A 27,221-nucleotide genomic window follows, 5' to 3' on the forward strand; every position below is an offset into this window, starting at 1 on the left:
TGCTTTGTCGCAGTCAACGTGGTTGCGTGAGAAGACATCCTGGTAGTGAACAATAAGTTTGGACAACTTTGTCTTTACAGTCCGATGACGCATCACACAGGCTGATGTCCAGCTCACTCAGGCCAATGGACTCTAGATTCTCCCCAGCACATCTTGCATCAGGACAGACAGGAGTAGCAGGCACGGTGGAAGCGCTCTGATGACCACTGACTAGGTCTAAATCTTCCAAAGCCACACAGGGTACCAGGTCAGCAAGCTTAGTGTTACATCTCAAAAACAAAGGCTTTTCAGAGACATTCATCACTTTCAAGGGAACCCATCCATCTGCCCACAGGGGTGTGACAACTCTGGCGACCATCAGTCCTTTGGGTGCAGACCGTGCTGACGTAGGCTCTGTCATCACCGCACTACCAGGAGACACGTGTGAGTTTTGGCAGCTTTCCCCACAGAAGGTATTCACAGCCGGGTTGAAGGCAAGTGGCCGAGTTGCAACGTACTGTGCCTGTCTCGTCAGGCATTTCACCAGCGCCCCATCTATGCAAGCCAGCTAGCATGGAGAGAAAATGTTCGGTGTCAGTAGAGGACGGTGCAGAAACTGCTGTCCAGTACGTACAACACTTCTTTGACTCGCACAGTATGTGTTTGATCACATTGGTTCCGATAATTAGGTCATCATGTTGTCCTTCAACTACAATCGTCGGCACAATCATTTTGCAGTCATTAACTTCCATGTTAATGTAAAAGGCTGACTTCGGGTGCACTCGTCGACCACCGACACCAATGAGTCACATCGGTGGAGAATCTCTCTGCTTCACACACTGCCCCAACAGAGAGCAGGTTACGCATAGCAGTATCACTGACTGTACATGCCATTGAGCCACTATCTAGCATACCCCCAACAGTCACTTTGCCGCCCACCTTCACTGGTACGTAAAATAAGCTGTCACTGCCACCCACAGTCTGAGTGTTTGATACACAATGTTTGTTGACTGAAATTGAGAAAAATTGACAAAATTAAAAGTTGAATCAAAAATATCGGTGTCTAGCGAGTGGGAGGATTCTTTGACCTGTATTGCCTCCCTCTGAATACAGGTCAGCTAGTTTCCCGAAGCCCGGCTGAGTTGGGGCGGGGCATTGTTTGAACAGTGCTGCCTTGAGTGACCAGGGGCCAGACACTTGAAACAGATGGTCAGATTTGCAGTGAAACAAGGTGGAGTGATTAACATCTCTACAAACTCTACATGGCGGTGCGCTGAAAGGGCTGGGGCGTTTCTGACTACGCTCAGGATTGCGCGGCTCCACCCTGGCCAAGACTCTCAAGCATGCTCATCATGAGGCCAAGGACTCCATCATCAGGCTGCTGAGCATTCTGTGGCGGCGGGACGTGCTGTGGTCGCTGGACGTTCTGCTGGACACATGCAGCGTCTGAGCATGAGCTGGGAGTCTGAAACAAAGACGTGGCATGAGAACATAGTGGACAAGTTGACTGGGAGTCCATCCGATGAGAATCAGAGTGAGCGCAGGTGTTTGAATCTTTGTCGAACACAGCTGCAGGGTGACTTTTCAGCTGTGGGACACTGTAAGATGTTGCAGACGCACCCCATTCCCTTTGATATTCATCTATCCTGAGCTGGATGTCTTTAGAGGTCCACTCACTGACAGGCTTGCATTTCAAAATTGAGGAAAGCTGTGGATCAGGGCAGTGCTTCGCGAACATTTGTGCCACCTCTCCACTTATGTTCTCCATTCTCCTACCCTGACGGTGCAGTCCCTCATCAGCTGTGTCTGCTGCTTTGTTTAGTCTGATACAGTAGTCGACTGGATTTTCTTTTGGATTGGGCAGTGTGGTGTAAAAAATCTTGCAACGGAAGTGATGATGAAGACTGACTGAAATATCGCTTTAGAATGTCATACATGAGATCTGGGTTCTGCTTCACATCAAGTGTGTCATCACTCCTCAGAGCTACTTTGACCACGTCTCTTGCCTTTCCTAAAAGCCTTCCTTGTATCTCATCCGCCTGTTCAGCTGTTGTGTAAGACTGTTTCCTAAGGTGAGCTTTCGTCATGGCTATCCATTCCTGAACAGAGTACTTGTCAGAACTATTTTCCCTAAAAGTCACAGGTTCACGTTCAGTCTTGACACGAACTACTACTGGCGTTTTGTTGTGTAGGGCCTGAAGTCAGAGCAGTCGCTGGTTTGTCAGTCAAAGGTGTATCGTGTATTAGTACGATCAGTAAGTCCAGAAGAGAAAAGTCTAGCTGCAATGGAGTTACCTATTTGCTCTCCCAGTTGGCCTACCATATCAGTCAGGCGTTGCATGGCAATGCTATCATTCACCGGAGTAGAAGTCTGTGCATCCACCCTCAAAAACTGTTCAATAGGAGACCAGCCCAGTCTCACACTATGCCCTCTGTCCCAAACATCACTAACATGTTCTTGAAGACCACCTGCACCCTCACTTCCATACTCACTAGACAATGTGTTAGCATTCAGACCATTAAAATGAGCACCCCTGCCCCTATTCACGGAGAAGCCTTTAAACCCATTGACCTGACTGTTATTTCCCTCAGCCATGATACCTTTAGAAAAAGAAATAATAATAAAACTAGAAATGACAAATGCAGAAAATTGCTGTCACACCACCTGGAAAATACTGAACACTAAACTGTAGTGTGATGTGAGAAAAATATTTCTAAATATAGTACACTGAAATTAAAGAGAAATGGCTAGACAATGTACAGTGTAGTTACACTTCCTCGTATTAAAACTACCATGGCTATATCTTAAATGCAGTGTTAGTGTCCCCTAGCGGTCATATACGGAATCACCAGAAAAATCACGCTGCACATTCCAGGAAGACAGCGCAGCCCCCTCGGCGATCTGCTTGCGGAGCTGATCCAATTGATCCAGAGGAAGTCAAGGCACCAGTGTAACGACCCTCACTTGTGCAGGTGTTCGTGATAGAGATTCAGACCAGGGGTTCTTAACAGTGGCTTTTATTGCCTGCATTCACAAATAAAACAACAATCCATGAGATTTCTGCTGCAACGCGACTGCATACAAGTCTCCAGCGGAGATGGTCTAGCTCTCTCGTGCATGAGCTAGCAAACAATGTTTCTCCTGGCTAACCTCACGCGTTGCATAGCATACTAAACTTACATGGAAATCAAAATGCACAACTCATTAATCTTCGTGTAAACAAAAGTACAAAACAAACAAGGACAGACAGCACTGGCATAGCGCACTGAGTGATCGTATAGTTTTAACATAGAAATTCTTGACTCTTGCAATATTCATAACCAAGTTCTTACACATTTACATTATATATAAACCACGTACCTGCATTCACAAAACAATCCATGAGATTTCTGCTGCAACGCGACTGCATACAAGTCTAAAATGGCCTAAAAACCAAAATAAGAACAATGCTCTCCATAACGCGCAGCGTGGTTGCCGCCAAAATTATACTTTAACTCGGTTAAAACACATCACTTTCTATCGTTACTTTTTGGGAGCATTAGTTAGTACAACTTATATACATTTATATCCAACCCATAGTTTGCAAAGAAAAACATGTTCATTTATTAAAATATCAAATTAATCGCGGAGCGCTCCCAAAGCCTGCTTACCTCCAGCGGAGATGGTCTAGCTCTCTCAGGTACGGATAGCGCAAAGGCCCAAAATGTGTCAAAGCGAGAGTAAATAGACAGTCGCGCAGCCTCATATTTAACTTTAGTGAATGCGGTACAACATCTGGGGTTTACACAAACCATCAAAAAGCATTGGATTACAATAACATGTTAAAATACAATTTTTGGGAGAATTCACTTTAACTGAGTGAGGTCATTTTCAACTCTGTTACATGTACAACAGAAACACTTTCACTTGCTGTTGTATTGCTTGTGCAGTAGGAGTGTGAGTAGACTCGCTAGCCGGTGGTCGTATATAAAAATACAAAAACCTCCCACTAACACCTGCACGTATTGCATTCTACCACACAGTGAATAACCCCCACTCCCAAGGGACGCACCCGGGTCTTCTGTGGTCATAGAAAAAACACACTATTTCAGTAGTGTCAGTCAGGGCCTGGCGTTCGTTTCGATACTTTATTATTAACTTCCAGGTTGGCCGTGAAGTGAGGCCGGCCGGGCCGGTTAGACTGACCACCGAGACACGTGTCGCGTCGTACGGCGGCGTGTCTGATGAGAGTTGGCATGCTATACTAGCGCCACGCCATGAGCTGCCGAGTCGGGGAGCCACTGGTCTCGGCTAGTTTTTGACGGAGGTGAAAAGAATTATGGACTGAGAGACGAATACTTCAGGCCATCTTCGGCTGCAAGGGCTAAAGGACACCGTTTTAACTGAGCCAGCCGACGATGAGGGCGCGGAACCGGCAGAAGACGAGGAGAGATGCCGAGGCATATGCAGAGCTATTTCAGTTTCTGGATGATAAAAGCTTGTCGCTGGTCATGCGAGAAGCAGCAGACAACGGTGACTCATGAAGACCAACAAAAGCTAAATGAAGCCTCGTGTCTGTGAATGTTCTCATTCAGCCAGGTCATGGTTATCCAAAGGAGTTGAATCAAGTGCAACTGTGTGTGTGTGTGTGTGTGTGTGTGTGTGTAAATAACAAGTCCGGTCCAAGATGCATACCAAGTCCACTTCATTCAACTCCTTCGGATAAATTAAGCCTCCATCGCAATTGCTAACATGGTCTCCAAAACGACAAACAACCACGTTTTTAAACGGAACATGAAAGAAATGCTTTCAATTAACCAGGTGACGTTTGTTAAACAAATAGGAATTAAATTTTTCGAACATAAATTTTTAGAAAACATAACTGTGCAACCGATGTACTATTTTTCTTTTTTGAAAAAATGTAAATCCAACAGACGGGGGGGGGGGGTGTATGGCAACGTCTGCAGGAGGGTCGCATTCGCTTCGAGGGCCCTCACACCAACGGAGCAGAATTGTGCCTCAGCATTGTTTTCGCCATTATCTGCATGGCTCACCATATTCAGCAAGCCCCCTCGGAGTGCCCCAAAGCGTCTGCAGAGTATGCTGCTGGCTCTGCAGAGCTACAGCCTCGGGTGGCGTATATATTGGTTGGCTAAAATAACCATAAATGATTCAACCCAGGAGTGTTTTCTTCACCAAACTTGTGCCGTTTAATTAAACAAAAGTTGCACTCGTGGCTGTCGGCTAGGCATGCTATCGGAACTAATCTAACCGTCTCAGTCCGGATGTTAACATTAACTACCTAAAACAATGTACACTGGTAGTTGTAGTCCTATAACTAAACTATGTAGTCAGGACCTACAGAGCCATTTAACTTGCTTTATTCATGCTCGGCACTGCCGTAAATCGGTTTATGGTGACCCCTCTGGGGGTCACTGTCGTGATAAAGTAAACTAACCTATGACATCAGTACAGTGTATAAGCCGGGGCCAGTGATACACGTGAGCGAGACCCTCAGCAGGGCCACTGTGTCAAACACACATGCAGGGTCCATGCACAACGATCAAGCTGTCTGTAGTTTAGAGACAGCAGCTGGACGTGGAGCTCATCAACCATGCCGACTACCTCAATGTCACAGACGGGCGACTCGTGCAGATCCGGCAACACACGGACAATGACGAGCAACTCCAGGCTGTGACATCTGACTTTGCGCAGTTGGCCTGAAAACGGAGATAAAGCTCCACTTGCAGCAAGGGAATACTGGCATTTAAGGAGGAGCTCAAAGGTGAAAGTCATTACTCCGCCTCAAAATGTTGGCAGAGTGCACTCTAGTCACATAGGGGTCGAGGCATTATAGATGAGTGTTACCGAAAATTCTTATCGAAAAGGTGGAGAGATTCGGACACCGCCACAACTTGTGCATTAAATCTGCCGGCTGGCCTCTACGTCGAGGGCATAAAGGCTCAATGTCTGGATAAATCTTTGCCAGTCTAGCATTAGTAAAATGTACTCCGCTAAACATAGCTTAATACAACTGAAAGTTGTACAGATGTAGACGGTGTTTATCATTTAAAATGGAGTCCCATTGGTCATCTGTTAAAGGTGTTCCATGCCAGTTTTAAATTTTCCATGGAATGTTGCTTGATGTTAATGAACTCATACATCTGGGATGTCAATTCCAGGAAATGGTCGACATGTTTTTTTTTCTTCTTCATGGGTTTGTATGGAAATGAGGTAAATGTCTTTTGTACAAAACTCCTGGTCCGTAAATAACGAAAGAAGTGGTTATCAGGTAAGTCATAGACTTTGGATAATTGAGGAAACGATGCAAATATGTCTTATGTATGGATTGATCTAATCCCTTTGTTAAACCATAAAGTAAATGCAGCGTCTGTACGGGAGGGAATGATTAGACTTAATCGGGCAGAGAATAGAAGTTCCTTGCAGCCCAAAATGCCTTCTAAACTTCAATATGTTTCCATCTGAGTGTCAGCCTACCTGGACTAGCAAATTGCTAATGCTCCTGCATAAAGATGGTTGTATTTAATTTGCAGGTGCCGGAATTGAAGGACTCAACACCCTCACAGAAGGGACAGCCCACAAGAAAGGTAATTAAAAACTGCTCTCTGTATGAATAGATGTTCCTGAGTTTTGAGCTGCAATTGTTCAGTTATTTAGCGTTTGGTTTTATGATTGTATGGTTGACGTGTGTACAAAAGGGAAGCATTATAAAAATGCCAATATACATATCTAATTTATAGGCTCCAGCGACCCTGAGAGCAGGATAAGCGGTTTGGATAATCGATGCATGGATAACAAAAGAATTCATGCATTGACATATACTTGCATTAATGTAAGCCTTGTCTTGTTCCTTGCGATTAGGTCTTGTCAAAACAGGCAGCAAAATATATGGTACATTCTCTTAAGAACTTGGACGGAGGCCCAAAGACCCAGATCCAAACACAGGCCACCTTTTTAGGACAAACTCTGTCACGGATCTCGACAATCAGTCACCAAGAAATGTAAGTAGTTGTAGTACTCTTTAATTGTTTTTATTTTTTTGGGAGAGTGCACATTAAATCATAAATATGCCAGATTTAGCCTGTCATGTAGTCCTACCTTAGCAATAACCTACAAACTTCATCTGAACACAATTTACTAATTCACTTTCAGTTGGGTATGACTTTGAATATAATTAAGTGAAAACATCTTACATAAGCAATTACAGCTCTTTTTAAGGCTTGTTTTCTATGATTAAACTATTTGTATTTTTGATACTGGCTTATGCCTACGTTCCATTTGCCCCATCTTTTCTGTTCATGGTATAGAGATGAGTGACTTATTTCATATGGCCACATACAGCTCGCTACCCCTGCAGCAGACAGCTATTAAATGTACAAGTACTTGTTCTTATTTGGTTGATGTAGTTGTTGTTAGTTTCAAATAAGACAACTGTACTTATTTAACTGAACTTTATTTGTGCGCTCAACAGCAAGTGGCCACAGCCTACTGAACATTTCAACAAGTGCCTTTCACTAGCAGCGCACCTTCCTCCTAACAGGAGGGTTACTGTAAAGACTGCGGTAGAAGTGACTAACAAAACAGACTACTGTATTATAGGCACCAACAAAAGTTAACTTGTCTCATTTAGGGCTGCAACTATTTTGACAGTCGAATAACTTATCGATTATTGATACAAATAATCGATTATTCAGATTATGACTCGCACAGTTACTCAATAGCTCTTATCTATCTGCTTTCAAATGTAGCTTGAGGTTGTTTTAGGCATGCGGTAACGATAAAGATGAGACCTTCATTCAAAAATGTATTTTTTAATGAATGGTTAACTAGGACTAGTTCAGTGAGGGCAGTTGCTTGCTGGGGTGTACAAGTCTGCTTCCTTTGAAGAAAGCCATCCATGGTAGCATTACAAGATCCAACAAACCCACAACTTCTTCCAATTAATTTGAATGCAACCCACATTGGGCATGCACGCATAGACAAGTTGTAGAGATCTTTCACAAATTCAAGTATCAAATCCTCCGGTGTTCTCCAAACTTTTGTATTTGGCAGCAACACTATCTCCAGCCATACATGTCACCATGACAACAATGCGACGTTTAAGCAAAGAATTTCCAAATGGCAGACAGGCTCTGGTTTAACATTGTAAAGTTAGGGCACATATGGAATGTGAACAGGATGGTTGTGAATATGTCCAATGCCATTAATAATTGATTGATCAAGAGAAAATGTTACAACTCATAACGTGTTGTAACATGGCTTTTAACACTAACATTAGCTATACTAGCTAGCTTAACGAGACAAGTCTTCATCATGCAGAGAGCCAACATGCCACCTCTTCAGATTTTGCGTCGTGTTGATCAGTGCATAATTTCCGTTGGTTGGTTAGTAGACGTAGCTCGTACTAACGGTCACATTGTGAGATGGTCATCCTAACTTTGTGACACTGTCAGACTTTTGTCCCAGGTTATCTTCGGTCGTAAGACTGGAATTATGGCCATCTTTGAACCTGTCTCGCAGTGCAACGTAAGACCACTTTTAGAACCCCGACCAAACATATCGCCACGGTTAGTCATCTGAGACGGCCCAAATCGCATAGTCTGTAGGAGAGAGATAATGTTTAGTTACAGAATTTTTTTTTTTTCCAAAAAAAACACACCCAAACTCCAAATCTGCCTGGAGACACACCAGAGAGCCAATCGGTAATGAGCAGGACAGCCCTCCCAATGGCACGTAAACTGACGATGATGATTGCTGCCTTCAGAAACTGCATTGTCATTGTCAACTATTATAAAAGTAGAGTTGTCATATATGGGGTTTTAAATTTTCAGTTGAGACAAAAACAATGTTCTTTACAAGGAAAAGAACTGATAATGAAATAAAACAAATTATGTAATCAAGAATTGGGAAAGTGGAACCCTTTCAGTTTTTAAGGATATGGTTCGATGAAAGAATTACATGCTTATCCATTCAGAAAGTAGTGGACAAATGTAAGAAGGTACTAAATGTAATGGTGTTTAGTTGGAAGTGAATGGGGCAGATTGAACTGCTTTGAAGGCCATATAGAATGGTTTACTTTAGTCAGTATTAGATTATGGCTGTGTAGTGTATGGGTCAGCAGTGAACATTGGGGAAAAAAATGAGATAAGGTACAATATCAGGCTTTGAAATAATGCAAAGGTGCATTTAAAACAAGCCCAACAGCAGCATTACAGGTAGAAATGGGAGACATGCCACTAGAAATGAGAAGGATAGTTATCCATGAACTACTGGGCTAATTTACAGGGCCATAGTCAGGATCATCCAACACTAGACACTTCAGTCCCTTGTTGGGAAAAGGAGAGAAGGGAAACAAAAAGCTTTGGATGGACAATGACACGGAAAGCAATAGAATTTGAAGTAGATCAATTAAACATTGAGCCAACAGTGCCTTTGCCAGCAATACCACCTCGGATACTTCCAGATTCCTCAATAGATTTCCCATTATTAGAAAAGAACAAATGTAAGGATTTGAATTCTGATTGACATAAAATACAGGCTTACATTAATAATTACACAGTTGCATCCAGATTTATATGGATGCATCAAACAGGTCAGTAAATAATCAAGATGGGAGGTGAATTGTAAAGAAGAAACATCCAAATTTACCGTATCCTTAATCCATCAAACTCTATCCGCATCCCTAACCCTAATTCTGGGGGTATCTCCAAGCCAGCACTGGCGGAGGCCCTCTGGTGACACACGCTGGCCCGGGCATTCAACCCTTAACTTTCACAACGAGAAGGTCAGTATTATCCATCAGAAATGCCATTGCCATGGTTCGCTTGCCTACTGTGAAGAGTTAGTCTCTGTTGCTGTGGTGTTCTTTGTGGGATTGTCTACCTGAGCAAATAAAATCTTACCCTAACAAAAACCCAACCCAAAGGTGTGGAAAGATCCGGCAATTAATTTCATCCAAAACTCACTCTGAGAAGCTCAAGACTTTACATAAGAAATGCCATTGCCGTCGTTAGCTTGGCTACTGCGAAGTTAGTCTCTTTTGGTGTGGTATTGTCTGCCTGAGCAGATAAATCCCTAACCCAACCGAACCATGTAGAAAGAGGCATCCGTTAATTTCATCCAAAACTATCACTCTGAGAAGCTCGGTGCTTTCCATTATAAATGCCGTTACTGCGGTTAGCTTGGCTACCGTGAAGAGTTAGCCTCTGTTGCTGTGGTATTCTCTATGCGATTGACTGCCCAAGCTGATAAAACGCTTACACTAATCGAAATATGTAGAAAGAGCCGTCCGTTAATTTTATCCAAAACTTTCATTCCGAGAAGCTTGGTACTTTCCATCCACAGTGCCATTGCCATAATTAGCTTGGCTACGATGAAGAGTTGGTCTCTGTTGCTGTGGGATTTCTGAGGGATTGTTCGACTAAACGGATAAAACCCTTACCCTAAGTGAAACATGTAGAAAACACTTCAGTAATTTCATCCAAAACTTTCACTCCGAGAAGCTTGGTACTTTCCATCAGAAATGCCATTGCAGTGGTTAGCTTGGCTACTGCGAAGAGTTCGACTCTGTTGCTGTGGTATTCTCTGTGCGATTGTCTACCTGAGCTGATAAAACCCATACCCTAAGCGAAACTTGTAGAAAGAGCCGTCTCGTTCTACATCTTTCAGTCAGGGTTGGCGTAGGGTTATGGTCAGCAACAGAGACTGTCTGCCTGTGCAGATAAAACTCTTATGCTAAACCTATCCCAACCCTTAAAAATGTAGGAAGAGCCATCCGTTAATTGTATACAAACCTAAAGCTCCAAGAAACTCAGTATTTCCCATCAGAAATGCCGTTGCTGTGGTTAGCTTGACTCCTGTTAAGAATTAATCCCACAAAGAATACCATAGTAAGAGACTGTCTTGGCGGTTGCCAAGCTAACCACTGCAGTGGCGTTTCTGATGGAAAGTACAGAGCTTCTCGGTGTGAAAGGTTTGGATAAAATTAACGGATAGCTCATTCTACACTTTTTTGTTAGACTTGGGGGTAGAACTAGGGTAAGAGGATTTTTTTTTTTTTTTTTTGCTCAGGCAGCCAGTCTCTGCTGTAGTATTGTCTACCCTAGCAGATCAAACCCCAGCCCTAACCGCAAGATCCATCCGTTAAGTTTATCCAAACCTAACGCTAACCAAAAGCTGCAGAAGACTATTTTCAGCGATCATTTCTGCCTTACTTAACTTGAAATATGTTTCTAAGGGATTCCCGCCAGCCACGATTATGGGCTGTTGTGAATCTTCCTGAGCGCAAAGCGGGTATAGGGAAGTTGTTTAATGACAAACTCTGCTTTTATGACCGTTGAGTGCTCCTTTATGGGAGCTTTGAGGAAGGAGCGCATTCTGAGGGGTTAAGAAGGGGGGGAAATCCTCCAGTTTTATCCAGACCTAAACTTAAGTCCTAATCCTTACCCTAAAAACATTAAATTGCAATAGCAGACAAAAAAGAAGCTTATTACTCTAAACCCCACCAACAACTTTCAAGCTTAAAGCAGGGTAAACTAATCAAGATGGAAGACAATGGGAGGTGAATTGTAAAGAAGAAACATCCAAATGTACCGTATCCTTAATCCATCAAACTCTATCCACATCCCTAACCCTAATTCTGGGGGTATCTCCAAGCCAGCACTCTGGTGACACGCGCTGACCCGAGAAGGTCAGTGTTATCCATCAGAAATACCATTGCCATGGTTCGCTTGCCTACTGCGAAGAGTTAGTCTCTGTTGCTGTAATGTTCTAGAGAAATGTGTTTCTAAAGTGAGTCCTGCTATCCACGATGATGAGCTGTGATGCTTCTTCCTGAGAATAAAGCAGGTACAGAGAAGTGGTTTAATCACAAGTTCTGTGCTTTTGTGGAAAGAAGCGTGCTCTGAGTGGTAAAATGCAGAGAGCCATCAATTAATTTTATTTAAACCTAACCCTAAAAACAAACTGCCGTAGCAGTGAACTTAAAAAAAAATCATTTATAATGCTCCAACCCCCACCATCATTTTTTCAAGTTTAAACGGGGTAAACCAATCAAAATACAAGACAGTGAGAGATCAATTGTAAAGAAGAAAAAACATCCAGATTGAACCTACCATTAACCCATCAAACTCTCTCCATAATCCTAATCCTGAGGGTTTCTCCAAGCCGGCGCTTAGGCACTGTCCACCTGAGCAGATAAAACTGTACCTACACCGAAATATGTAGAAAGAACCATCCGTTAATTGATCCAAAACTTTGACTACGAGAAGCTTGGTACTCTCCTTCAGAAATGACATTGCTGTGGTTAGTTTGGCGACCGCGAAGAGTTAGGCACTTTCTGTGGTATTATCTGCCCGAGCAGATAGAACTTTACCCCAACCGAAATGTAGAAGGAGCCTTCCTTTAACTGGATCCAAAAATCTTACTGACAAGCTGTGTATTTTTCCACCAATAACTTTTGAAGCTTAAAGCAGGGTAAACTTATCAAGATGGGAGGTGAATTGTAAAGAAGAAACATCCAAATTTACCGTATCCTTAATCCATCAAACTCTATCCACATCCCTAACCCTAATTCTGGGGGTATCTCTAAGCCAGCACTGGCGGAGGCACTCTGGTGACACGCGCTGGCCCGGGCATTCAACCCTTAACTTTCACTCACAGAAGCTCAATATTATCCATTAGAAATGCCATTGCCGTGGTTAGCTTGGCTACCGCGAAGAGTTAGCCTCTGTTGCTGTGGTATTCTCTGTGCAATTGTCTGCCTGAGCTGATAAAACCCATACCCTAAGCGAAACATGTAGAAAGAGCCATCTTGTTCTACATCTTTCAGTCAGGGTTGGTGTAGGGTTATGGTCAGCAACAGAGACTGTCTGCCTGTGCAGATAAACCCTTACAACTAAGCGAAACATGTAGACCGAACCGTCAATTAATTTTATCCAAAGCTTTTACTCCGAGAAGCTTCGTACTTTCCATCAGAAATGCCATTGCCGTGGTTAGCTTGGCTACTGCGAAGTTAGACTCTGTTGTTGTGGTATTCTCTGTGCCGTTGTCTGCCTGAGCTGATAAAACCCTTACAACTAAGACAAACATGTAGAAAGAGCTGTCCATTAATTTTAGCTAAAACTTGGTCCGAGAGGTTTGGTACTTTCCATCAGAAATGCCATTGCCGTGGTTAGCCTTGGCTACTGCGAAGAGTTGGTCTCTTTTGCTGTGGTAATCTATGTGCGATTGTCTGCCTGAGCTGATAAAACCCTTACGCTAACCAAACCGAAACATTGTAGAACGAGCATACGTTAATAAGATCCAAAACTGTCACTCCCATTCACATGGTGAGCTTTGCTACTGAGAAGATTTACTCTCTGTTGCTGTGAGATTGTTTGCCTGAGCTGATAAAACCCTTACCCAAACCCTACCTCAACCAAAACATGAAGAAAGTCATCAGTTAGTTTGATGCAAAATGCTGACTACGAGAAACTAGGTACTTTATTTCAGAATTGTCATTGCTGTGTTTAGCTTGCCTTCTGCGAAGTGTTAGTCTCTGTTGCTGTGCTATTCTGTGTGGGATTGTCTGCCTGAGCTGATAAAACCCTTACACTAAGCGATATATGTAGGAAGAGCTGTCCAGTAATTGTATCTAAAACTTTCACTCCGAGAATCTTGGTACTTCAGTAATGCCATTGCCCTGGTTTGCTTGGCTACCACAAAGAGTTAGTATCTGTTGCTATTGTATTTCTGCGGGATTGTCCGACTGAACAGATAAAACACTTACCCTAACCCAACCGAAACATGTAGAAAGAGCCATCTGTTTATTTTATCCAAAACTATCGCGCCGAGAAGCTCAGTACGTTCCATCCGCATTGCCATAATTAGCTTGGCTACGATGAAGAGTTGGTCTCTGTTGCTGTGGGATTTCTGAGGGATTGTTCGACTAAACGTGTAGCACACTTGATAAGAATGACACTTACAAGGGCTGGTGTTTTTGTTGTTTTACTCCATCTGTCAAATAGACATTACAGAGGACACGTTTTCAGAGCATGGCTCACTATACGAACGGCAACACTCATCTGACGACTCTATGTCCCAGAGTGCACGGCGAGAGCCAGCACTACGTCACACAGGCTAGAAGCAATTAACCTGCAGTGCCCTCCTGTGGCGAGAACCGGCTATCACAACAACACAGCAGACAATTCTCCTCTTTACTATTAGTGAGTGGTCAATGAAGGTAAGTATATAAAATAAAAAATAGATGGGGGGCTACTAAATCCCAAGTACCCCACACTCTCCCCTCAAAAAGATAATGGCGTCCCGACATAAATCTACCAGTCCACATTGCATAACTTTTCATTGAAAAGATAGGTTATTACTAAGCAGGAGTCAATCTGGATACTGTACTGTAATCAGTCATAACATATAACACACATCTCCTATTAATGGTATATGTTTGCAGTAAATAATGTGCACTTGAATCCACTGCTTCGTCCGTCTTGAGGCCGGGGAGCTATAGTATCTGACTAAAAGCAAATAACTTTGTAATAGTAATATCCCTGGTGGTAACAGGTGTGTTCTAAAACCCCAATGCTACAGTAACTCTGTGTCTGGTGATCACAGGACAACTAAAATCACATAGCTATAACAATTGTAACATGTCAAAAGTTTTTTTTTTTTTTTTTTTTTTTTTTCATTTATTTATTTATACTGAGTTGTCTGATTTGCTTATCTACCAGACACACTAGGCTGCCCTAGTCTGTGATAAGTAAACACTGGTGTAGGTTTTCTATTTCTCAAAGGATATGCTTTTTCTCTGGCAGGCTGCACAGCTTCCCCTGGAGGAGGCTGCAAGGCATCTTCTGGTGGAGGCTGCAAGGCATCTTCCGGGCTCTTGTCGTCATCGGGCTCATCCTCTTCTTCAGCTCCAGATGTCTCGCCATTCTCTGACACTGTCCCATTGTCCTCTATTGTTGCAGGCTGCTCCGCAAAATCCTCTTCATCTTGACCGTCTCTTTCCTCCGGGTAGAACTCCAAGGCGTCTGGGCTCAGCTGACTCTGGATCCGCTCACTGGCTCTGACTGTTGGTCGTCCTACGATGCATCTCCAGTTATCCTCATCATCTGAGTCACTGTCCTGTTCCTGGTTCCACTGCATTTGTCTGTCTGTCTTCTTTCTCTCCCGTCTAGGTTTCACAGGTAAGTCCTCTTCTCTTGGTTCCACCGGCAGGAAGTCGCATGGCAGAAGAAGGTTCCTATGCATGATTCTGGTTCGTCCTTTTCCATTCTCCGGCTTCAGCTCATACACAGGGCTGTCGGCGTGCTTCCTCTGTGTTACTACATGCACCTGGTCCTCCCAGAATGGTCTTAATTTCCCCGGTCCTCCTTTCTCGTTCAGGTTGCGGATGAGAACCCTGCATCCGGCATACAGCTCTGTCCCGTGGGCCTTTTTGTCGTATAGTGTTTTGTTTCTGGCCCCCTCCTTCCGTGCTGTCTCTGATGCTAGGCGATAGGCGTCATTCATGCGGGCCTTCCACTTCTCTGCATATTCTTGATGGGATAGTGCCTGGTCCTTTGCTCTAAGGCCAAACATCAGGTCAATGGGAAGTCTTGGATTTCTGCCGAACAACAGATAGTAAGGTGCAAATCCGGTCGCTTCATTTCGGGTGCAGTTGTATGCATGTATCACCTTTGGGAGTGACGCTTTCCAATCCGTTTTCGCAACCGCTGGCAGGTTTCTCAGCATCGCCAGAACCGTTCTGTTGAAACGCTCGACCTGACCATTTCCTTGCGGGTGATACGGTGTTGTGTGAGAACCCCTGACTCCACTGTACTCCTGCAGCTTGGCGAAGAGCTTATTGTCAAACTCCTTCCCTTGGTCATGGTGCAGCGTCGCCGGGAAACCAAATCTCAGCACAAAGTCCCCGAATACCTTCTCTGCGGCGGTCTTGGCAGCTTTGTTTCTGCATGCATAGGCTTGAACAAAACGGGTAAAGTGGTCCATAACCACCAGTATATACTCGTACCCTCCCTTACACTTCTCTAAGTGTAAGAAGTCAATGGAGACCATCTCAAATGGGTGTGTGGTCACGATGTTGGTGAGAGGGGCTCTGGTTGGTTTGTTGGGGCGCTTGGTCTTCAGGCAGCTACACACCTGTGTGATGTAATGTTCCACATCTTTCTGCATGTGAGGCCAATAGAAACGGTCCCTCAACAGGTGCAACACCCTCTCCACGCCTAGATGGCCCAGGTCTCTGTGCAGTTCTTTATATACCAGCTCATGGAACTTTTTCGGCAGGACTAGCTGAGTTCGGGTAGCTGTTTTCCGGCGCAGGATGCCATCATCATCAAGGCACAGCCGATGCTTCTCTCTCATGAGTGTCGCAACACCCCTGCTCGCACACTGTGTTTTTCCCCGAGGCCACTGATTGGAGGTTATGTACTTCAGCACCTCACCAATGACAGCATCCTCCCTCTGGGCGTCTCTCACCGTCTGACTGGGTATCTCTGCCACAGGTGATGTATGTTCCTTCTCAAACTCGGCTAGTGCTGTGGCTATGGTTACCGGACACATCCAAGGCTCAGCTCTCTCCAGCTGTACTGACAGCGCCTGGGTCACACTGTTCATGACCTCGGGGTGTACTTCTTGTGAACAGGTCTGCATGTACTGCTCCATCGGCATGCGTGAGAGGCCATCTGCGTCCCCATTGGCTCGTCCAGGCCGGTACTTGATAGAGAACTGGAAATCGGCTAACTCTGCTACCCACCTGTGGGTGGTCGCATTCAGTTTGGCTGTCGTGAGCACATAGGTGAGGGGATTATTGTCTGTGTAGACAGTGAATGATGGAGCGTGGTAGAGGTAATCTCTAAATCTCTCACATATGGCCCATTTCATCGCGAGGAACTCCAACTTCCCTGAGTGGAGATGGTAGTTCTTCTCAGGAGTTGTCAGTGTCCTAGACCCATACGCGATGACTGCCAGCCCACCCTGTGACTGTCTTTGATACAATACTGCCCCGAGGCCCTCTCGTGACGCGTCGCAGTGAAGGATAAAGGGCTGTTCAAAGTCTGGGTAGCCCAACACTGGTGGCTGGATGAGGAATTCAATCAACTGACAGAGGACCTGTTGGTGTTCAGCTGTCCACTTAACTGGGTGAGAGGAGGGCAGATGGTCTCGGGAGCCCTTCCTCCCCTTGTCCTTTCTCTTTTGTTTGAGCTTCCCCGCTGCTGTCTTCTCTGGGGTGAGGAGGTCATAGAGAGGCCTTGCGATTCGGGATAAGTTAGGTATGTAGGGCCGGTAATACGAGATGAATCCCAGCATCTTCCTGAGCTCTCCGATGGTCGTAGGTTCTCTCTCCTTCAGTGCCTGGACCGGGGCCACATCAGCGGGGTCCATTGTGTATCCGTCCTTGGTCACAAGCCTTCCCAGGAACCTTACTTGGTTTTTGAAGAGTTCACATTTTCTTGCCGTCAGCTTGATTCCATGGCTTCTGTAGCGGTGCAGTACTCTTCTCAGGTGCTGGAGGTGTTCGTCGAATGTGGTTGAGTGGACCAGGTTGTCATCTAAATACGGCTGACAAATGTTGTCCCTCAGCCCAATCAAACATTCCTCCATGGACCTCTGGAACTCTGCTGGTGCTGAGGACAGTCCGAAGGGAATTCTCACCCATTCACATAATCCCCACGGGGTGATGAATGCAGTCAGTGGACGGCTGGACTCCTCAAGAAACCCCTGGTGATATGCCTTCCCCTGATCCAAGACAGAAAACCAGGCACTCCCCTTCAGGCTGTCGAGCATATCCTGGATGCGTGGTATTGGATGGCGGTCTGGGATGGACCTCTTGTTCAACTCACGGTAGTCACAGCAGAGGCGGAGGCTCCCATCCTTTTTCCGCACACACACGATTGGGCTTGAGTAGGGTGATTTTGACTTAGTTATCCAGCCTCTGTTCAGTAAATCCTCGAGGTATTCCTTCACTTCTTTATGAAGAGGCTTTGGGACTGATGTGTATGTCCGCTTCACCGGTGTGGTGTCACTCAGGCGGATCTTGAGCTGGAGTGATGGAATAGTCCCCACATCATGGTCATCGCGTGCGAACACACTACTCTCCTCCCGCAGTAGCTCTCTCACCTGCAGTTGTTGTTCAGGTGTCAGGTGGTTCAGAGGGACAGGCGGGTCCCATAGATCTTCCTCCTGGTGTTCCGTCTTGACATCACCTGGCCCTTTCAGCTTTGTTGTGTCTCTAATCACAGGTCTTCGTTCTGTACCTGTTGTGGAGGTCCCTGGGATGACTGGGTTCACTGTACTAGTCCCATCCACATCCAACGGCTTCACGGCGGCAGGGTAGATGGCTCTAGTTCTTTGGGTCTGCCCCAGGGGAGTCCGTGGCGGCAGTGTGATGTCATGAGCTGTGACGTTAGTCACTGGGACAGCGATGCGTGACCAGGTTCCCTTCTGTAAACATACAATGTTTTCATCCACCTTCAGGCCCTCTGGCCACTTTGGGTTCACATTAGGCTCAAAGAGGACGTTCTGGTCTGCTTGGAGGGGCCCTGCTCTAACACCACACTTAACAATCTTTGTCTGGCCCGCCGGAATAGTCATGCTTTCTCGGCCCACTTTAACCATCCCCTCACCTTCCATATCATCTTGGCTGTTTATCAGCTTCACGAGGACTTCAGCCTTCTTGTAGTCAACCGCGAACGCAATGCTTAGTGCCTTTGTGATTACACTTGATGGCTGTCCAGCTCCAGACTCTAACAGGTGTTCAATTACATTGTAACCGATGATCGGTTCTTCTGCGGTGCCCTGGTGTGTGGTTACTAGTATTGGCACAGTGAGTTCCATTGGTGGAGTCTGAGTGGTGCTATTCGGTGCTAACTGGACAGTCACTTCCACCCATCCAGAGAAAGGAATGGTTGTCTGGTTTGCTGCTTTACCAGTCAGGGTGCCAGGGCCAAGGATCTCTTCTGTGCTTCTCACCTTGGTGTGTGGGAGATGTTTTCTCCTCCATTCTTCACTGATTAGGCAGACCTGCGACCCGGTATCCCACAATGCCTGTGTGGCTACACCATCAATGTAACAGTTTATCATGTATTTCTTTCCAATTAGGTTCAGCAGCTGTGACTGGCGTTTTGAGGAGATATGACTCACTGTGGGTGCTTGCTGTTCCCGCCCTGCCTCGTCTCGCTGTCGGGCAGACACTCTGGCTTCTAGTAGCTGAATACTGTCGTCGATGAGCTTGCTGGTGACAGTACAGCTAGACGTGTCTACCTGCTCCGATTTTTCAGGCCTCTGAGCTCTACACCCTCTTGAAAGATGGCCACTCTGTCCGCATTTGAAACAGTGGTTGCACTGGTCGCCCCTTTCACTGTCTTGACAGGCTTTGCATCCGCGCTTCCTCACAGGCTGCTGCTGACGAGAAGGTCTTTGGCCAGAGGAGTGGTTCATGGCTTTTCTCATCTGTTCCATTTCTCCTTTCAGCTGTTGGATTATCTCGTAGAACGCAGACTCCTTTTGGTTCCCTGCCTGTGTCTTAAGGGCTTTCACACTCGCGGATGTTGATGGTGACGACTCCTGACCCCCGACCACTGCAGCTTCCGCTCCTAGATACTGATGTGCCTCAGCTCGCACTTCCCGCACTCTGGTTTCCTTACTGTGGGAGCTCTTCTTGAATTTCCGCTGTCTCTCTGACTCGAAACTTGCGGCCTCTATCATCTTAACAATGAGAACATCATCAGTAGTTGCTTGATCATCGAGATAGCTCTTGAGCTGATATTTTACCTGGTCACTCACTAGCCCAGTTCCCACAGCTCTTAGGAACTTCTTCTGTATCAGTTCAGGGCTGTATTGTTCATCAGAGCCAGGCTCTCTCGCTGCTGCTAAGAGTCTCTCTTTACATGCTATGGCTCGGAACAGGAAGTTCTGTGGTGACTCCTGACTGTCCTGTGTGATGTTGATTAGTCGGTGATGTAGGTCCACAGAGCTATCCTCTTTGAAATGGCCTTTCAGAATGGTCCTCAGCTGAGGGAGGGTGAGTTCGGTTTTGATCTCTAACAAGTCACGGAGAGTCAGCCCAGGGCTGATGGCTCGGATTACAGCCTCTATTATCTCCAACTCGCTGTGGCCTTTTCTCACCCCCATATCAATCTGATGCGTAAGATTTATATAAGACAACTTGTCTATCTGCCCCCGTTCTCCTATTTGGCCATTTATCTTAAAGTCTCTGCGTATGGTTACTTCAGGGGGTTGGATTACTGACGGGATTGGGTTTGAAGGTTGACTAGGTCTACTGGGTTCTTTAAGACTTAGTTTCTCACTGAGGCGTGATATCTCTTCCTCAAGCGCTTTTGTGGATGCAGTAAAGCTGGACTGTAAGGCCTGATATTGTTCATGTAAGCTTGCCAATTCAGCAGCATCCTTGTTAGTACTGTCTGCACCTGCACCAGTATGTGACTCCGCCCCTCTCTGCTTCATTTCACTAGAGAGGTCCACTAGTCTGGACAGAAACTGACGTGCTACCTCTTCATCCTCCTTCTCAATTGCTTCATCCACAGTTTCACTAATAAGTCTGATCAGCGCATGCCTCTTTGTCTGGTTTTCAGTGGGGACTTTAGCAATAACACACACCTCTTTTAACTGGTCCAGCCCTAACTGCAGGAGGGTCTCACTCAGCCTGTCTTGCAGTTGCTCAAGCTCCAGTTCCATTGTTGGTCACGTGTTCTCACTCCGCTCCCCACTTCTTCTCCTGACAATGGTGGCAATGGCGCTGATCCCGGGTTTCGGCACCAATATTTGTAGCACACTTGATAAGAATGACACTTACAAGGGCTGGTGTTTTTGTTGTTTTACTCCATCTGTCAAATAGACATTACAGAGGACACGTTTTCAGAGCATGGCTCACTATACGAACGGCAACACTCATCTGACGACTCTATGTCCCAGAGTGCACGGCGAGAGCCAGCACTACGTCACACAGGCTAGAAGCAATTAACCTGCAGTGCCCTCCTGTGGCGAGAACCGGCTATCACAACAACACAGCAGACAATTCTCCTCTTTACTATTAGTGAGTGGTCAATGAAGGTAAGTATATAAAATAAAAAATAGATGGGGGGCTACTAAATCCCAAGTACCCCACAAACGGATAAAACCCTTACCGTAAGCGAAACATGTAGAAAGCAGTCCAGTAATTTTATCCAAAACTTTCACTCCGAGAAGCTTGGTACTTTCCATCAGAAATGCCATTGCAGTGGTTAGCTTGGCTACTGCGAAGAGGTAGTGTCTGTTGCTGTGGTATTCTCTGTGCGATTGTCTACCTGAGCTGATAAAACCCATACCCTAAGCAAAACATGTAGAAAGAGCCATCTTGTTCTACATCTTTCAGTCAGGGTTGGTGTAGGGTTATGGTCAGCAACAGAGACTGTCTGCCTGTGCAGATAAAACCCTTCTACTAAACCTATCCCAACCCTTAAAAATGTAGAAAGAGCCATTCGTTAATTGTATACAAACCTAAAGCTTCAAGACACAGTATTTCCCATCAGAAATGCCATTGCTGTGGTTAGCTTGACTCCTGCTAAGAATTAATCCCACAAAGAATACCATAGTAAGAGAGACTGTCTTGGCGGTTGCCAAGCTAACCACTGCAGTGGCATTTCTGATGGAAAGTACAGAGCTTCTCGGTGTGAAAGGTTTGGATAAAATTAATGGATAGCTCATTCTACTTTTTTTTTTTTAGACTTGGGGGTAGAACTAGGGTAAGAGGTTTTTTTTTTTGTTTGCTCAGGCAGCTAGTCTCTGCTGTAGGATTGTCTGCCCTATCAGATCAAACCCCAGCCCTAACCGTAAGATCCATCCGTTAAGTTTATCCAAACCTAACGCTAACCAAAAGCCGCAGAAGACTGTATTTTTAGCGATCATTTCTGCCGTTCTTAACTTGAAATATATTTCTAAAGTGATTCCCGCCAGCCACGATTATGGGCTGTCGTGAATCTTCCTAAGTGCAAAGCGGGTACAGGGAAGTTGTTTAATGACAAACTCTGCTTTTATGACCGTTGAGTGCTCCTTTATGGGCGCTTCGAGGAAGGAGCGCCTTCTGAGGGGTTAAACGGGGGAAAAATTCAGAAATCCACCAGTTTTATCCAGACCTAAACCTTAGTCCTAACCCTTACCCTAAAAACATTAAATTGAAATAGCAGACAACTTCAAAAAAAAAAGCTTATTACTCTAAACCCCACCAATAACTTTTCAAGCTTAAAGCAGGGTAAACTAATCAAGATGGAAGACAATGGGAGGTGAATTGTAAGGAAGAAACATCCAAATTTACCGTATCCTTAATCCATCAAACTCTATCCACATCCCTAACCCCAATTTTGGGGGTATCTCCAAGCCGGCACTGGTGGAGGCACTCTGGTGACACACGTTGACCCGGGCATTCAACCCTAAACTTTCACTCCGAAGGTCAGTATTATCCATCAGAAATACCATTGCCATGGTTCGCTTGCCTACTGCGAAGAGTTAGTCTCTGTTGCTCTGCTGTTCTTGGGAAATGTGTTTCTAAAGTGAGTCCTGCTACCCACGATGATGAGCTGTCATGCTTCTTCCTGAGCATAAAGGAGGTACAGAGAAGTGGTTTTATCACAAGTTCTGTGCTTTTGTGGAAAGAAGCATGCTCTGAGTGGTCAATCATCTGAAATACCGAGAAAAGTGGTTTACCCTCCCTCACTCCAAATGCTCAATCATCTGAAATGCCAAGAAAAGTGTTTTTTTAGCCATTTTGAGAAAGTGCATATTTTGCATAATTATTAAAATTGTTTTAAATTTTTCTGGTCCTCTCTGGAACAATACCTACCACCTCCAAAAAAAAATTAGGATCATAAGTGCATTTTTGCAAAAACGCATTTATTTTGCATAATGCCATAGGTGGAAAAAATGAAAGATGCTCAATCTTCTGAAATGCAGATAAAAGTGATTTTTAGAAAAATGCATATTTATGCATAATTTTAATTTTCTGGGATTTTTCCTTTACTCTCTGAGACAATACCTACCACCTCCAAAAAGAATTGGGATCATAAATGCTTTAGTTTCCGGTCCCGCTATCTACACTAACACATATACGCACACGCGCACATTACGAAAACATATGAGTAGAAAGTGATTCCCGCCAGCCACGATAATGGGCTGTCATGAATTTTCCTGAGCGCAAAGCGGGTACAGGGAAGTTGTTTAATGACAAACTCTGCTTTTATGACTGGGTGCTCCTTTATGGGAGCTTCGAGGAAGGAGTGCATTCTGAGGGGTTAAAAAGAGGGAATAATTCAGAAATCCACCAGTTTTATCCAGACCGAAACCTTATTCCTAACCCTTACCCTAAAAACATTAAATTGCAATAGCAGACAGCTTAAAAACAAAAAAAGCTTATTACTCTAAACCCCACCAACAACTTGTGAAGCTTAAAGCAGGGTAAAGTAGTCAAGATGGAAGACAATGGGAGGTGAATTGTAAGGAAGTAACATCCAAATTTACCGTATCCTTAATCCATCAAACTCTATCCACCTCTCTAACCCTAATTCTGGGGGTATCTCCAAGCCGGCACTCTGATGACACGCGCTGACCCGGGCATTCAACTCTAAACTTTCACTCTGAGAAGGTCAGTATTATCCATCAGAAATACCATTGCCATGGTTCGCTTGCCTATTGCGAAGAGTTAGTCTGTTGCTGTGCTGTTCTAGAGAAATGTTTCTAAAGTGAGTCCTGCTACCCACGATGATGAGCTGTGATGCTTCTTCCTGAGAATAAAGCAGGTACAGAGAAGTGGTTTAATCACAAGTTCTGTGCTTTTGTGGAAAGAAGTGTGCTCTGAGTGGTAAAATGCAGAGCCATCAATTAATTTTATTTAAACCTAACCCTAAAAACAAACTGCCGTAGCAGTGAACTTCAAAAAAAAAATCATTTATAATGCTCCAACCCCCACCATCAATTTTTCAAGTTTAAACGGGGTAAACCAATCAAGATACAAGACAGTGGGAGATCAATTGTAAAGAAGAAAAAACATTCAAATTGAACCTACCATTAACCCATCAAACTCTCTCCATAACCCTAATCCTGAGAGTTTCTCCAAGCCGGCGCTTAGGCACTGTCCACCTGAGCAGATAAAACTTTACCTAAACCGAAATATGTAGCAAGAACCATCCGTTAATTGATCCAAAACTTTGACTACGAGAAGCTTGGTACTCTCCTTCAGAAATGACATTGCTGTGGTTAGTTTGGCGACCGCGGAGAGTTAGGCACTTTCTGTGGTATTATCTGCCCAAGCAGATAGAACTTTACCCCAACCGAAATGTAGAAGGAGCCTTCCTTTAACTGGATCCAAAAATCTTACTGATGAGCTGTATTTTCCATCAGAAATTTCAATGTCATTGTGAGCTTTGCTACCACGAAGAGTTAAGTCTCTGTTGCTGTGGTATTCTCTGTGGGATTGTCTGCCTGAGCAGGTAAAACACTTACCCTAACCCAACCAAAACATGTAGAAAGAGCCATCTGTTTATTTTATCCAAAACTATCGCGACAAGAAGCTCGGTACATTCCATCTGCAGTGCCATTGCCATAATTAGCTTGGCTACGATGAAGAGTTGGTCTCTGTTGGTGTGGGATTTCTGAGGGATTGTTCGACTAAACGGATAAAACCCTTACCGTAAGCGAAACATGTAGAAAACAGTCCAGTAATTTTATCCAAAACTTTCAGTTCGAGAAGTTTGGTACTTTCCATCAGAAATGCCATTGCTGTGGTTAGCTTGGCTACCGTGAAGAGTTGGCCTCTGTTTCTGTGGTATTCTCTGTGCGATTGACTGCCCAAGCTGATAAAACTTTTACACTAATCGAAATATGTAGAAAGCCGTCCATTAATTTTATCCAAAACTTTCACTCTGAGAAGCTTGGTACTTTCCATCAGAAATGCCATTGCCGTGGTTAGCTTGGCTACTGGAAAGAGTTAGACTCTGTTGCTGTGGTATTCTCTGTGCAATTGTCTGCCTGAGCTGATAAAACCCATACCCTAAGCGAAACATGTAGAAAGAGCTATCTTGTTCTACATCTTTCAGTCAGGGTTGGTGTAGGGTTATGGTCAGCAACAGAGACTGTCTGCCTGTGCAGATAAAACCCTTATACTAAACCTATCCCAACCCTTAAAAATGTAGAAAGAGCCATCCGTTAATTGTATACAAACCTAAAGCTCCAAGACACTCGGTGTTTCCCATCAGAAATGCCATTGCCGTGGTTAGCTTGACTCCTGCTAAGAATTAATCCCACAAAGAATACCATAGTAAGAGAGACTGTCTTGGCGGTTGCCAAGCTAACCACTGCAGTGGCGTTTGTGATGGAAAGTACAGAGCTTCTCGGTGTGAAAGGTTTGGATAAAATTAACGGAAAGCTCATTCTACATTTTTTTTGTTATACTTGGGGGTAGAATTTGGGTAAGGGTGTTTTTTTTTTTTGTTTGCTCAGGCAGCTAGTCTCTGCTGTAGGATTGTCTCCTCTAGCAGATCAAACCCCAGCCCTAACCGTAAGATCCATCCGTTAAGTTTATCCAAACCTAACGCTAACCAAAAGCTGCAGAAGACTGTTTTCAGTGCTCATTTCTGCCGTTCTTAATTTGAAATATGTTTCTAAAGTGATTCCCGCCAGCCACGATTATGGGCTGTCGTGAATCTTCCTGAGAGCAAAGCGGGTACAGGGAAGTTGTTTAATGACAAACTCTGCTTTTATGACCGTTGAGTGCTCCTTTATGGGCGCTTCGAGGAAGGAGCGCCTTCTGAGGGGTTAAACGGGGGAAAAAATTCAGAAATCCACCAGTTTTATCCAGACCTAAACCTTAGTCCTTACCCTAAAAACATTAAATTGCAATAGTAGACAACTTCAAAAAAAAGCTTATTACTCTAAACCCCACCAATAAGTTTTGAAGCTTAAAGCAGGGTAAACCAATCAAGATGGGAGGTGAATTGTAAAGAAGAAACATCCAAATTTACCGTATCCTTAATCCATCAAACTCTATCCACATCCCTAATTCTGGGGCTATCTCTAAGCCAGCACTGGCGGAGGCACTCTGACACGTGCTGGCCCGGGCATTCAACCCTTAACTTTCACTCCGAGAAGCTCAATATTATCCATTAGAAATGCCATTGCCATGGTTAGCTTGGCTACCGCGAAGAGTTGGCCTCTGTTGCTGTGGTATTCTCTGTGCAATTGTCTGCCTGAGCTGATAAAACCCATACCCTAAGCGAAACATGTAGAAAGAGCCATCTTGTTCTACATCTTTCAGTCAGGGTTGGTGTAGGGTTATGGTCAGCAACAGACTGTCTGTCTGCCTGTGCAGATAAAACCCTTACAACTAATCGAAACATGTAGACAGAACCGTCAATTAATTTTATCCAAAGCTTTTACTCCGAGAAGCTTCGTACTTTCCATCAGAAATGCCATTGCCGTGGTTAGCTTGGCTACTGCGAAGTTAGACTCTGTTGTTGTGGTATTCTCTGTGCCATTGTCTGCCTGAGTTGATAAAACCCTTACAACTAAGACAAACATGTAGAAAGAGCTGTCCATTAATTTTAGCTAAAACTTAGTCCGAGAGGTTTGGTACTTTCCATCAGAAATGCCATTGCCATGGTTAGCCTTGGCTACTGCGAAGAGTCGGTCTCTTTTGCTGTGGTAATCTATGTGCGATTGTCTGCCTGAGCTGATAAAACCCTTACGCTAACCAAACCGAAACATTGTAGAAAGAGCATACGTTAATAAGATCCAAAACTGTCACTCCCATTCACATGGTGAGCTTTGCTACTGAGAAGATTTACTCTGTTGCTGTGAGATTGTTTGCCTGAGCTGATAAAACCCTACCTCAACCAAAACATGAAGAAAGTCGTCAGTTAATTTGATGCAAAATGCTGACTATGAGAAACTAGGTACTTTATTTCAGAATTGTCATTGCTGTGTTTAGCTTGCCTTCTGCGAAGTGTTAGTCTCTGTTGTGCTATTCTGTGTGGGATTGTCTGCCTGAGCAGGTAAAACCCTTACCCTCTCCCAACCGAAACATGTAGAAAGAGCAATCTGTTAGTTTTATCTGAAACTATCTATGTTCAGAAATGCTTCTGCGAAGAGGTAGTTGCTGTGGTATTGTTTGCCTGAGCAGATAAAACTCTTAGCCAAACTCATCCCTAACCGAAAGATGTAGAAAGAGCAATCTGTTAATTTTATCCAAACCTTTCAGTTG

The 27,221-nt window shown here is 44.5% G+C and overlaps 1 non-coding gene and 6 pseudogenes across 1 annotated transcript; all 7 read left to right on the forward strand.

Moving 5' to 3' along the window:
* Window positions 1-11,161: 11,161 nt before the first annotated feature.
* Window positions 11,162-11,365, forward strand: LOC130124595 (small nucleolar RNA U3; annotated as a pseudogene).
* Window positions 11,366-11,721: 356 nt separating this feature from the next.
* On the forward strand, window positions 11,722-11,891 carry LOC130124603 (small nucleolar RNA U3; annotated as a pseudogene).
* A 9,966-nt stretch (window positions 11,892-21,857) lies between these two features.
* LOC130124596 (small nucleolar RNA U3) lies at window positions 21,858-22,064 on the forward strand. Its single transcript, XR_008811378.1, has one exon. It is a non-coding gene; the product is annotated as a small nucleolar RNA U3 (small nucleolar RNA).
* Window positions 22,065-22,472: 408 nt separating this feature from the next.
* On the forward strand, window positions 22,473-22,642 carry LOC130124601 (small nucleolar RNA U3; annotated as a pseudogene).
* A 433-nt stretch (window positions 22,643-23,075) lies between these two features.
* Window positions 23,076-23,260, forward strand: LOC130124608 (small nucleolar RNA U3; annotated as a pseudogene).
* Window positions 23,261-23,661: 401 nt separating this feature from the next.
* On the forward strand, window positions 23,662-23,827 carry LOC130124602 (small nucleolar RNA U3; annotated as a pseudogene).
* A 1,746-nt stretch (window positions 23,828-25,573) lies between these two features.
* On the forward strand, window positions 25,574-25,778 carry LOC130124600 (small nucleolar RNA U3; annotated as a pseudogene).
* The last annotated feature ends 1,443 nt before the right edge of the window (window positions 25,779-27,221 follow it).

This window comes from Lampris incognitus, chromosome 14, assembly GCF_029633865.1.
Source record: "Lampris incognitus isolate fLamInc1 chromosome 14, fLamInc1.hap2, whole genome shotgun sequence".
In the NCBI taxonomy this organism is placed as follows: domain Eukaryota; kingdom Metazoa; phylum Chordata; class Actinopteri; order Lampriformes; family Lampridae; genus Lampris; species Lampris incognitus.